The following is an 11,072-nucleotide window of genomic DNA, read 5'->3' on the forward strand; positions in this document are numbered from 1 at the left end:
GAACATGCAGACTGACTGAAAAACACTGCTGAGGAGCAGCTGGCATGACAGGAGAGGTCTGCTGAGCCATGTGGATCACCTCCCTGGCTGGGGATGGAACTCCTACTGCAGTGGCTTCAGATAGCTTCATAGTGCTGATGCTTAACCCCTTATGACACCACCAGGAAGCCTTCTCCTCCCTGCTCAACCCTACCCTTCCTTCTGGGGTTGTGGAGGGCAGGAACCCTGGGGATTATCCTGTCACAAGGTCACCCCAATGCAGTGTCCCTGTCTCCTCCCTAGATCAGCTCTGCTCCATCACGTGAGCTCCCACCATCAGGGCAGATTCCCCCAGGCTCAGCCCCTGAGCACTGGCCCCAGACGCCCCATTCCAGCTTCTCCAGCCCTTTGTGCTTTCCTGTGAGTCTGGCAGGACTGGGAGCCGGGAAGCGGGAGCTGGGGAATTTTAGCGCTGTATCTACCTCTCCATCTCCCCACAGCCTCATACTATCCCTTCCCAGCCACATGAAATAATACACACACCAGGTATGTATGTTTAAAATTTATAATGTAAATTGTAAAATACTGCACAAATGAAATTTATAGGTATGTACATAAATATACACACACACATATACACATATATATACACACACACTATATATACATATATTACATGACCGGCACAGAGAGACAAAATGACAGAGCACAAAGAAAGCTGGTGTAGGACTTCTCAGAAAATATAGAGGAAAGACAGAGACAGAGAATGCTGTCATCTAACTTCAGATGAGAAAAGGGAGGCACCAAGAGAAAGTGCTGGTGAGAGGAGCGCAGGCAGTGAGTCCAGGCCAGATGTGCAGACCCTAAGTGTCCCCAGTTGAGTCCCTGGACTCAGGCCATGACAAGAGAGGCTGAGAGCCCGTGAAGGTCCATTGTCACCACTTGGCTCAGGTCTTCCCCACTAAAGGGCCCTGGGGAAAGAGATACCAGTAAATGCTCAGTTGGCTGCAGAATATTGCCTCCTGTTCCTTCAGGGATTCCCCTTCGGTTGCCCCTGACTCCACCACATCATTACCTGTCCCTGCCCCCAGCACCACCACAGAGTGAGAGCTTGGGCTATTCTCCTCAGCTCCCAGCCTCCTCTCCTCATAGCCACCTGCACCCCAGGGCCACTGCCTGCTCCCTCCCCAGTCTCCAGACCCCTGACCTCCCCTGTAGATCAGCCTGCTCCTGCCCTGGCTCTGACCAGCAGCTGCTAACTGCATGGCCATTGGAGTCTCAGGTGACTTGCTAGGTGGCTGATGGACCCTGGAGCGCCTCACACAGGGCAGCCCTGCAGGGACCCTCGCGGCCCTGTCAGGATCAGGCTACACTTGGCCCTGGTGCCTGGAGTCTGAGCTCCACCCCATGCTGCTGCCTGGCTGAGGCTGCCAGGCCCTCCCTCCTGTCCAGGCACTGGCTCACAGCCTTAGGGGGTCTGCTTCTCAGTGCAGTGAGGGTCTCTGGAGACCCCTAGCCTGAGGCTAGGTCTGTCCTCTTTGACCCTGGACTGTCAGTGTCACCACCCCCCACCTCCCTCTGGAACCCTCCAAAACAGGGAGCTTCCTAGATAACTCCTGTTCACTTTATACACATCCCAAGACCCGGCATTGGAGGAAGCCCCGTTAAGGCTAGCCAATGACAGTCATAAGCATCTGCTTTGGACTTCAAAGTTCAAAGAAGGAAATTTGGAAATTAGCTCATGACTTTCATATTCTTTTTGCACCAAGTCTCAATGACAAAAGCAGCAACATTCTGACCCAAGAGTAAGGGGTGTCAGGCAGATGAACAGGAGACCCAGAGACTTGCTCACCTGAGCCCCTCGCTGTGAGGCTCAGAGCCCCACTCTCCCCAGAGTTTATTCCACCCACTAGGTCACTGATGTTCTTATTGCTTGTTACCCTGAGTCCAGGATCACCCAGGCCCACTCAAACATGCCCATGGTTCCCAACACAGCCACAAGCCCTAGGGAGACTGACAGCAGGGACAAGCCTGAGGAGACTGAGCAGGGCACAAGGCCTCTGCCAACCCCATACACCTCCCAGGAGGGAGGTCCGGGCTGCACACTCATAGCCCTGGCTCTGAGCAGGGTTAAAGGCACAGAGGTGGTCCCCAAACCTGTCACAAGGACCCCACTTCCAAGTCCTGTTACAGAGGCCAGTCATCCCTCTCCTAGCTGCAAAGTGGGAGACATGAGACTCTGGTCACAGGCAGAAGAGCCCCTCCCTCCCCACACACAGCCCCGTATCTCACCGGGACGCTCCCCAGCTGATGTCTTCCTGAGCCAAAAGTTATAAAGAAGGGCAGCAGCGATAAGTACTGTGAAAGCGGCAGCAACAGCAATACCCCGGGACACAGCTGGCCTTGGACCCTGATGCACCTGCACATTTCCTAGAAAAGGTCTTATGTTAACCTGGGCACCCAGAGCCAAGGCCTGCTCTCCACCCCCATCCTGGCTCCTAGACCTACAGGGTCCAACCCCACAGGTCACCCAGGCTCACCACAGGTCACAGTGCGATTCCAGTTGTTTTCCACGGAGCAGGTGACCCTCTGCTCCTCTCCTTGGGGAATCCTTAGGGCCACCCAAGCCCAATAGGTCCCGTTCTCATCACGCGGGACACCCCCAGGCGCCTGGGCGTCTGGTTCAGAGGCTCATCCTCCTGCAGCCAGACCAGTGAGATATTCCGGGAGAGAAGCCGGAGGCCCAGCAGGTCACATTGACCACGCCCTCCGAGGCCAGGCTGCAGGTGGCATTCACAGCTGGGGGCACCGGAAGAAAGCAAGAGTCAGTGAAACACAAGGCCAAGCCCTGCTCCCTAGTAAGGAGATGGAGAGAGGAAAGACAGATTGCTCCTCCCCACCTCCATCACTGAGCCCGGGTCTTCCTCAGGTGGTTCTACATACACCCTGGGGCTCAGCTCCTCAGACTGGTGGTGGATGGCCCAACCCACATGGTGAAGCTGAGGAGGGGGACGGGAGAGGAGGGCTCCTGCATGGGGGGAGAAGGAGGGACTGACAAGCTGGGAGCTAGCAGGGCTAACGTCCAGCCTAAAGTCACCCCCTCTTTCCTGACCCCCACACTCCAGCTCAGTGCCCTGCAGCGCCCTGGAGTCCATGCCCTCCCCGCCTCGGGTCTTCACCCTGGGGCATAAATGTGCAGGCATCTCATGACATACACCCCTGAGGCCATTCAGGCAGCCTGAAGTACTGGAGGGTCCCCTTGGGCAGAGCTGGGTGAAAGAATGGGGGATATGGGGTGCTCAGAGTCTCACCGATTCTCTTAGTGAAGGCCTTCCAGGATTCCCGGTATCTCTGCAGTTTCCCACAAACGTCACCACGCACAAGGGCCCAGGAATTCTGGCTTCCAATCCTATCTGTGTCCCAGGATTCTTGACTTCCATAGCCAAGGGAAGAACCGAGGACTGGGGTGCTTCCCATTCATGGGTCGTCTCGTTATAGAAGAGGAAGGGCTCCCCATTATAGAAGAAGCGCTGAAGGCCCTGGTGGTGGTGTCTTCCTGGATCTCACAGCCCCGAACCTCCTGGAGGGAATGGGAGCCTACCCCAACACAGACCCAGGGTGACTCCCCAGTCCTGTGTCCCCTGCTCCCCAGGGGAGAAACTCACACCACCCCCGCCCCACTCTCCCCACCTCTCCCTGTGCTGGCTGAAGAGACATCACCTCTGTGCTGAAATCCACACACCCCCCTTCTCAACACCCCACTGCAAATCCAGTGGAAAGAGACAGGCCCCACCGGCTGCCGTTAACTGTCCTGGGAAGGCCCCCATGCTTGCCCCTCTCACCTCACTCTGGCTCTGCTTTTCCCTGATAACTATCAGCTTCATCAGGAGGCCCCTCCTGTCCTCTGCAAAGCCACTGGTCACTGTGTCCCCCGGCTCAGCCCCCAGGACAACTCGTGCCAGCAGGCCTGGGGTCTCTGGCCTGCTATTCCCACTGTCATAGCGCAGGATGAGCTGATCGTCCAAGTATTCCTTGGCAACAAATTGTGAGTACAGCGAGGCATCCTGGGCCTCCGTGAGCTCATACTGAAGCCTGTGGGGTCCTGGGGGCAGAAATCCTCAGTGAGGCAGGTAGGAGCTACCTGAGCATCAGAGTCACCCGAGGCTGCGTGTCCTGAGGCCTGGAGGCCTGGGGGCTGCAGACAGGGCTGTGTTCCTGGGACAGGATGAGGATTCGCAGTACAGGACACCAGGCAAGAAGGAAGGAGAGGGCCAAGGAGGGGCAGCCTGGGGAGGGAGAGCACAGGGATAGGGTGATGGACCAAGGGGACTGCACCTGAGCAGGGAAATCAAATTCTGTACAAAAATTAGCAACTATGTAAGTAAATAAATCTCAAAAAAGAAAGGAAGGAAGGAGAGGGGTGAGAGTGGATGAAAACGATGGAGAAGGGAAACTGGGGTCAGAGGCCAAGAGAGGGGCACTGGGTACCTAAGAGCACTGGGGTTCTTATCAGAGAGAAGGGAGGGGACATGAAAGCCCAGGGCAGGGGTCAGAGATCAGAACAGCTGAGGTGAGAGGCAGGAGGCCACATGAGCCAGGCCGGGCTGTGGTTCAAGGACAGGTTGGGGAGGTGGATGAACCTGTCTGTGACCGGGGGAGAGGCAGGTGCAGGGACTGGGAGTCAGCCTGTGGGCCCAGGGAGAGTTTAGATAGGGGGGGCCTGGGGAGCAGAACTTCAATGCCCAGCAGGTGGCCAGGCCACAGGAGGGGAGAGCTGCAGTGTGGGGTGATGCAGGTGGTGATGAGGCCCCTCCACAGACAGAGCTGTGTCCATCAGGCGGCAGAGGGGAGTAGGGCAGGGGTGGGGGTGTGGGGGAAGGCTGCCATAGGGTAGCGGATCTGTGTTGTGAGGAGTGAGAGCCCACTGGGGTCAAGGAACCCAAGAGGGTGAAGACCGTAGAGGAGCCGCATCAGGAGCAGCTCTCAGGTCTGGGGAGGGCGGGATGCCGGAAGATAAACAGGCAGCTGGGAGACTGGTGCTGAGGACAGGACTGGGGTGCAGAGATGATCAGGGCCTGGGTTGCGGTGCTGACCAGAAAGGAGGGTTTGGGGTGAGGACAGGAGGGGTGAGGAAGGGCCCGTGTTGAGGGCTCAGGAGCAGGAGCTGCACTGGCTGGAGGTGGGAGCTGAGGCCAGAGGACAGGACAGGTCTGTGCAGGGGGGCTGTGCTTGCAGTCAAGGCAAAATACGGAGCTCCAAGGCTTTACTGGATGTGGGGGGACTAGCATGGAGGGAGATACCAGAGGTAAAAAGCACCCTCTGGGCCTCCCCTGGTGGCGCAGGCGGTTGAGCTCAGCGCTGAGAAGCTGTCGGTAGCCTCTGCAGCGCTGGTTGGATCATGGCAGAATAGCAAGGTCCTACATGGTGCAGCAGACCTCTCCTGTCTCTCCCGTTGCTCCCTTTTAGCAGTGTATTTCGTCAGTCTGCCTGTTCTGTCCCCACTCTGTCTCTGGTGGATCCTCTCATCCTCCGCACATCTGGCCTGTACCCTGTGCAAGAACCCTGGCCTGGTTCTTGTATAAATAAATAAATGTTTAGAAAAAAGCACCCTCAGAAAGCAGGGCTTAGCAAAATGGGAGGGGGGGAGGTAAGATCCATCAGGTGAAGCTCCTGGCAGGCAATGGTGCAGGAGGGAGGAAGAAAAACGAGTGAGGAAGAGGACGACACCCCAGAACACAGAGAGGAGGGACAGCAGGGAAGGGGGCAGCAGGGATGAGGGCAGTAGGGAGGATCAGCAAAAAGGGGGTACAGCATGGAAGGGGCATCACGGATGGGGGATTGCTGGAAAGGGGCAGCTGGGAAGGAGGGGAAACAGAAAGGGAAGGTGGCAGGAAGGTGAGAGTGTCAGGGAGGGGAGCAGCAGGGGGGGTGCAGCAGGTGAGACCAGAAAGGGGGAGGAGGGAGAGGGATGGAGTAGGAGGGGTCCACATGCAGGACCAGAAAAGAACTGAGACTGTCAGAAAACCTGGGAGGGCGGGGCATGGCCCGGAGAGCAGAACACAACTTCACTGCTTAAATAACATCCATACGTCAAAAAATATATATCAATATATCAGGAGGGGTGTGCAAGCAGCCAAGTCCCCCCTGACCCTCCGCCTCAAAAACCTCCCGAAGCCCACACCCCTCCTGAGAGGGTCCCCAAGACACCCAGGGGACCCCTCCCAGACCCCGGAACAGCCCAGGCTCCTGCCCCCCAGACCAATGATCCCCACTCACCAGCGCCCAGGGCTATGGCGGGGACAAGGACAGCCAGAAGCAGAACTGAAATGGCTTCCTGAACTGGCATCTGCAGGAGCCAGAGACCAGAAGCTCCGCCCCCCGAAGGGCCGGCAGCCAGAAGCAACGCCCCCCCTCCCCCCCCCCCGTGACAATCCTCAGGGGTTGAGGAAAGCGCCCGCAGCCAGAAGCCCGGCAGGCAGAAGCAAAGACTCCACAGCCTGAGACACTGCACGGTCCGCAAGGAGCAGGAGCCAGTGCTCCGCCCCCCGCAATCGCCGGCAGCCAGAAGCGCGCCCACCCGGACAATCAGCGCAGCTCGAAGAAAGTGCCAGCAGCCAGAAACATGGCCGCCCGAAACACTGTTGTTCTCCAAGAAGGAGCCACTGCTCCGCCCACCAGCAGCGCCACCAACCAGAGGCGCCGGCGGCCACAGCGGCCCAATGAGCAGCACAGGGGCCGGGAGAGCCCGGAGGACACACCCCACAGGACACTCGCCCAGGGGGCCCGGAATTGACAGACAAAAATCGAAGACAGATAAGACTAGACCGAAGACAAGAAACCAAAGAATGACAGACACACACTGAAGACCGGGCGGAGCCCGCGAGGGCAGGACCGCCCACGACCAGCCCTCGGAACCAGCCCCCGGGCTGCCTCTCAATTGTTTTCCCAGCATTTCCTGCCCCACCTGCAGCCCCCCCCCCAAGGAAAGGGGGGAAAAAAAGGTGGAGGGAGGAAAGCAAATAAGTGGACCCAGGGTCCGGAGGCCTGTGCAGGGGAGAAAAAATGGACAAAGCTACAAGAGCCTAAATTTAGGATCCCAAAGTCCCAGGAAGCGGCTCTGAGCAGCTGGGAGGGGCCCAACCCCAGCAGCACCCAGGTCACTGCCCCTGCTCCCTCCACAGAGCAAGGCCTCCCCCAGCTCCTGAGGAGACTCCAAGGAGCCTCTCCTTCTCCCTCCTCCTCTCCTTTTCTCCCCGCACACCCTCCTGGCCTGCACCAGGTCACAGGCAAAGTCACCAAAGACTAGAAGTGCGGGAACAATGCAGATCTCTGCCTCGGGGCGTCTGGGAAGCAACTTCCAAAGCTGAATCCCTCAGGCTCCAAACTCTCTAAGCCGCCAAAGCCCCACAGCCATTCTGATCTCCTCCTCCTCTCCCTCCCCCTTCCAACTCCCTGGGCAGTGCCCGCGTGCAGGTGGGTGTCAGAAGCCCTGGGTAGTGATTTGAGCCTCCCTGCTTTCCTAGTGACCGTCTTTCATCACAGGGGTGTAAGCTAAGAGTGCAGGAGATGGAGGGAAAGTGTTCCCCCCCAGCCCCACGGAGAGCAAAGGGATTAAGGGGAGACCTGAAGGTGGAGGGAGGGGGCTTCATTGGTGCTGGCCGCTGACCCCTCAGTGTGACTGTTGTCGTGTTTGGAGTCAGGGGGTTTGGAGTGCAGGGTCCTTGGGTTCACTCTGGGAAAGGTGTCACCAGAGCTCCCGTTTCAGCCACACGCGGCAAGTTTCTCCAGGAGACAGAGACGTTAGTTATACTTAAAAAACAGGCTTATTAGGGAAAGGGACAGAAGAATAAAGTCAACTTGCTTACACGCAAGTGGGCAGGAAAAGCTGCTAAGAGGCCTGCGTGGTCGCAGGCAGGCGGCCTTGAGGAGAGCGGCCTCCACTGAGGGAGGTCAGTGAGAAGCCCCAGCGTGGCACAGGTTACAGGCAGGCAGGAGGCTGCTGCCCTGCAGAGGAGAGGTGGTGAAAGAAGCACCTGCAGAGTCACAGGTGGGCAGAGGGAGTGCTGCTCCAAGGCAGTGCAGAGCCTGCACTGATAGTCTTCTGTTTGGGAGGGGCTCACCCCTTGTGAGCCTTCCCTTAGCTGCTGATTTTGGAGAACTATGCAGAATATGAAAGGGACCAAGAGTCTACAGTGGGTTCAATTTCCATATCTTTCCCTCTGGATGCGCATTAGGATGGCTGCTTGGATGTTATGCTTTGTAATCTGGGTGTCCAAGGAGCCCCTAAGGATTTTAATTTCTGTAACTGTGTTGCCTATAAGGATCTCGGTTTCCATAGCTGTGTCAATGGCTATGCTCCTCTCTTCTACCCCCACCTCCTTGTGTGAGCAGGTTTCTGGTCTCTTGGTGCTTCCTTTCCAGTTTTTTTTTTTCCTATTCGTGTCTTCCATCATGATGAATAAATCAATCTCTCTCCCCCACCTCTGAGTACAGTCTGGCTTCTCCAAGAAAACTGCCATAACAAGGACAGAGGCAGTAGAGAGGGAGAGGGAGCCCAGCCCTGCTAACCTCCAAAGGTGACTCGTGTACACCCCCTTTTCAGGATTTCCTAGGGATGGCAGCACCAGGAAACTCTCATTCTGCTTACACTCAATGCCAAAAAGACTTGTAATAATTTAAAACTCTCCCTGGTGGCCTAGGGTTTAAGTCTCAACGCTATCAAGGGCCTGAGTTGATCCCCTCCCCCCAGAAAGCTGACCCACATGGCTCAGCAGACCTCTCCTGTCTGGCCCCCTGCTCCCCTCAGCAGTGCATTTCAGTAGATCCACCTCTTCTGCAGCCCACTCTGTCTCCGGTCCATAGTCTAACCTTCCGCACCTCTGACCTACACCCTAGTTCTTCTATGCAAAAATAAAATTAAAAAAATATTTACAAAATGGTAATACTGGAGATGGGCCCATTCTGGACTCTCTGGTCCCTTTCTAGACTTGCCTAGTTATCCAAAATCAGCAACAAACAGGCCACTCCATGGAGGAGTGAGCCCTCCCAAAGAGAAAGGACTACATCAGTATTGTCTCTGCACAGACTTGGGGCAGCAATCTGTAGGGGGCAGGAATGGGCAGTGCAGACAGGGTAAAGGAGGGAGAGTCCTGGAGACCTGAGTGGGTTTTCAGGCTTTTATTGGGATTCACCAGTTACAAGGCAGGCAGGTGTGCTGGGGGGCCGGGAGGCGGGCAGGCCGGCCTCCCAGCCCCCAGCAAGTCTTCACTCTATCTGGGCTCTCCATCATTTTCTCCTGGCCTTGTTTTCTGCTCCTCTCCTGGTTCTGCTCTCTGCTCTACTATTCCTTATGCTTCTCTGCTTCTGCTGGCGCCTCCGTGACGCTACCCTTATAAACGCAGTCTTAGCCCAGGTGAATCCCATCTGCATATGCCCACACCCTACTCCAGGTGCCACAGGGATCCACCATTAAGCCCCATGGTGCGAGGGCAGAAAACCCTGATACTTTTTACCTTACCCTCCACACTCCCACTGCCCACCGGTGACAATGCAGGTGTCTGTTTTCACCCACTCTCTCCCTCCGCAGGGCAGCAGCCTCCTGCCTGCCTGTGTCCTGTCAAGATCACCCCTCTGCAACCAGGCAGGCCTCTCTCAGCAAACCTGTCCCTTCTGGGGCAGCTCTTCCCGCCCGCTTGTGTCCATGCACGTGTCCTTTATTCCTCTGTCCCTTTCCCTAATAACCTGCCCTTTAAATATCACTACCGTGTCTGTCTCGTGGAGAAACTCACCTGGGACACTCGCCCCGGGCCGCTGAAACGGGAGCTCTGGTGACACCTTTCCCAGAGTGAACCCCAGGACCCCGCACTCCAAACCCCCTGACTCCAAAAACCACATCAGCACCAATAATATTGTTAGGTGTGTGGCCCAGCGTGTCACAGATGGCTGCTTACGAGAGAAAGCAAATCCTACTCCTCCTGGGAGGGTGGGGGAGGCCCTGAGGGTCTAGGGCTCTGGATTGGGGGCGCTCCCCGGGATCGAGCTGGGGCTCCCCTCCCCCGCGAGGCCTCAGAGGTTTTCTTACAAACGACCCCCCCTCCCCCCACCTGCCTCCAGGCCCCTCTGGGCTGCCCTCTGGACGCCTTTTTCTCCCCCGCTCACCTCTGGGCTCCTGGAGTCACGAGCTTGGGGGCTCTTCCTCCCCGTGAGGACCTCATGGCAACCGGGGTGGTTTCAGTTTTAGAAAAGGACCAACTGCGCAGGAACCTAATGCACCGGGGCGGGGTTTGGAGAGCGGAGGGCGCGGAGCCACGATTGCACCGAGGGCTGGGGAGCGCCCGCCCCCAATCGCCGCGGAAGGAAACCAGTTATTTTTTTACATAAAAGCAGAGGGAGGCGCTTGGAGCCGGGCGGGGAGGGGCGCGCGGCCCTCGGGTGTCTGGTCCGCAAACCGCGGGGCTGTCCCTCCCGCCAGGCGCGACACTGCGCAGCCCGGGCCGGGGTCCTGGGGGCCTGGAGGGGGTCCTGGGGGCGCCTCTTTCGGGCAGATTCCGGGCCCGCACGAGGGAACGGTGCTCGCTGCCCACGTGCCCCCAAAACCCTCCCCGGACCCCCGCCGCCCGGGCCGCCCCTGGAGGGGCTCCGCCGCCCGAAAGGACAACGACGGGCAGATCCGGGGACCGCCCCCGGGGTCTCCTCCTCTCGGCGGCGGGGCGAGCGCGGGGCCGTGTCCCCGCCTGACCGTCCAGGTGCGCGCACCAGAGCTGCCGCGGGCTCGCGCGTGCAGGGGGGAGGGGGGAGGGGAGCGCGGGTGGGGGAGGGCAGGGGAGGGAGTGTGGAGGATAGGAGACACGAGAGGAAAACTATAAAGGGGAATTAAATGTTACTTATTCATAAATCTGTGGTTTTTTAAAGTATATTTAATTCCCATCAACGAGATATTTTATTTAAATTTGTTGAGGTAAATAATGTTTTATCAGATGCAATGTAATATCGTTGCTGACCTTTCCTTCCCCTCTCCCCCGCTCAGTGTTCTAGCTTACATTTCCAGGCCTCCTGCCTTGATCCTCTGAAAACAGAAATACACAGTTTGCTAT

At 57.5% G+C, this 11,072-nt stretch overlaps 1 long non-coding RNA gene across 1 annotated transcript; it reads right to left on the reverse strand.

Annotated features, from left to right (window-relative positions):
- Positions 1-546: 546 nt before the first annotated feature.
- LOC119252137 (uncharacterized) lies at positions 547-5,450 on the reverse strand. Its single transcript, XR_005126732.2, has 5 exons — positions 4,121-5,450; positions 3,291-3,576; positions 2,520-2,778; positions 2,272-2,409; positions 547-950 (listed from the first exon to the last, which is right to left on the reverse strand). It is a non-coding gene; the product is annotated as an uncharacterized LOC119252137 (long non-coding RNA).
- Positions 5,451-11,072: the final 5,622 nt, after the last annotated feature.

This window comes from Talpa occidentalis, unplaced genomic scaffold (genome assembly GCF_014898055.3).
Source record: "Talpa occidentalis isolate TD23 unplaced genomic scaffold, MPIMG_talOcc4v2.1 talOcc4.2, whole genome shotgun sequence".
Taxonomy (NCBI): Eukaryota; Metazoa; Chordata; class Mammalia; order Eulipotyphla; family Talpidae; genus Talpa; species Talpa occidentalis.